At 40.6% G+C, this 1761-nt stretch overlaps 1 long non-coding RNA gene across 1 annotated transcript in view; it reads left to right on the forward strand.

The window, feature by feature from the left end:
* The window catches only part of LOC147237347 (uncharacterized), a 1765-nt gene extending 4 nt beyond the window's left edge, over nucleotides 1–1761 (forward strand). The window contains exons 1-3 of the long non-coding RNA XR_015106272.1: nucleotides 1–102; nucleotides 1106–1193; nucleotides 1258–1761. The exon at nucleotides 1–102 is cut by the window's left edge and continues 4 nt beyond it. This is a non-coding gene — a long non-coding RNA (uncharacterized LOC147237347). The remainder of the gene's footprint in view (nucleotides 103–1105; nucleotides 1194–1257) is intronic.

Raw genomic sequence — 1761 nt, forward strand, 5'->3', positions numbered from 1 at the left:
AGAGCTGGATGAAGTGGCTGGGAACAGGAAAGTGTGGACCTCTCATGACTTGAAATCCAGATAAGCTTAGAAGATGGACTTTTTAGCTTCTATACAGCATCAGTTAAGTATTTCTAACTTTTCTCGGAGGAACATCCAAATGCATTGAATAATAAGTTAGAAGGGAAGTTACACTGTATTAAAACATCAGCAGTTCTAATCTCACTTTGGCCTAGAGGTTGAAAAATCTGGATATTTAAGGTCATTTCTGAGCCACACCACTGCCAAATGTCTATAATGTCTCTTCTCCTTTTAAAACTGTAGACGGCATTCAGGATGCTACCCACCTAAAATGAAAAACTGGGTAATGTCATTTTCTGTTATCTTAGGGTTCATTCTTGAAAATCCCAGAATACTGAGGAACAAATTTCCAAAGAAAACAAACTCATCAAAAGCAGCCCGAGCCACCTGTTTGGAATGGATTTGTTTGTTTTGCTTCATGCTGGTCAACTTATTACATAAGATCAGTCAGTCTCCAACATGCCAGGAAATTTTAATTTAATGACAGTTGCAGTTGGTTTGGTATCAATTTTGAGTATTATCCATAGTGAGATGTTGCATTTTAAACAGTGTTAAGGATTCGTTTGTCTCTTTATTTATGAATATTTGTGGAACAGCAATTAAGAGACATTAAAATCAATATCTAAAACATTTGCACTGCCAAAGTGTTAAAAATATCTTGTTAGACAGACTTAAAACTAACAGAAGGATTTGGTCTCCCAGCTGTGCTGTAGATTAATCTCCTTTACCTGACAAATGAGTTTTGGATTGCAATCAGCCAACTTTCTGTTTTCAAAAATTGCATATATACACAGAGAAAAACATTTTCAGAAGAGGTCTTGTATCCATCTCCGTGCATTTTTATGCCTTAAGCATGCCGTGGGGCCCGCATATTTATATGAGTTGTTTCTTTTTCAAACTCTCTGAGTTAAAGGGAACCACTGATTGATGTGAGAATCAGAGGCCTGGCCCTAAAGCTTGTCTGTCAGGAGGCATTACTGCCCCGACTTGTGCCAGGGGATAGTAAGATTCCCTCTACACTGATATCTTAATCTGCATCTTTCAGGAGTGCACCTCCTGATGAAGTGGTCACCAGAGAGAGCAGGGAGGGAGGGTCGCAAGGACTCCAGGTGACCCGTGACATTCCCTGGCAGGTAAGTCTAAAGCAAATGACATGTCTGGACAAAGCAACTCCTCACTGCACCTTTTCTTTTGCAGTCAAACCCTCACCTTCTACTCCCCCTCCCGCCCCATCCTGGTGCAGTGTTTGCAAGACAGGGGTTTTAAAAGCTGTGCACCAGTTAAAGCTGCCATCATCATTACACTGAGAGGTTGAACTGTGGTGGTGTAATGTGTGTGCTGAGTTACTCTGTCTATTTGAAGGGCCCTCAGCACAAGTGTGCCTGCTGTTGACACTCCCCATTTAATATTGTTTGAATTTTTCATCAAGATCCCAAGCCTTGTTATAGGAGCCCTTTGTTTTCCGACTTGTTTGTACATTGTTTGTGTCTGTGTTTGCAGAGCCATTATGGTCATTTATTTAGGGTTGAAAAGTAACAAACCTGTCTCCTTACTCATTCATTTCTCAGTTACTCAAATAATTGATCCTTGATCATTTTTTTTTTCTCAAACGATGTCCATTTTGGAGGTGTTCCCTAGTTTGTTGGGGAATTGTAATCCCCTGACCGCACATCCAGCTGCAGACTTCCTTGTACCCCTTTC

Source organism: Fistularia commersonii, chromosome 1 (assembly GCF_037954325.1).
Source record: "Fistularia commersonii isolate RoL2024-O1a breed Wild chromosome 1, RoL_Fcom_v1.0, whole genome shotgun sequence".
Lineage (NCBI taxonomy): Eukaryota > Metazoa > Chordata > Actinopteri > Syngnathiformes > Fistulariidae > Fistularia > Fistularia commersonii.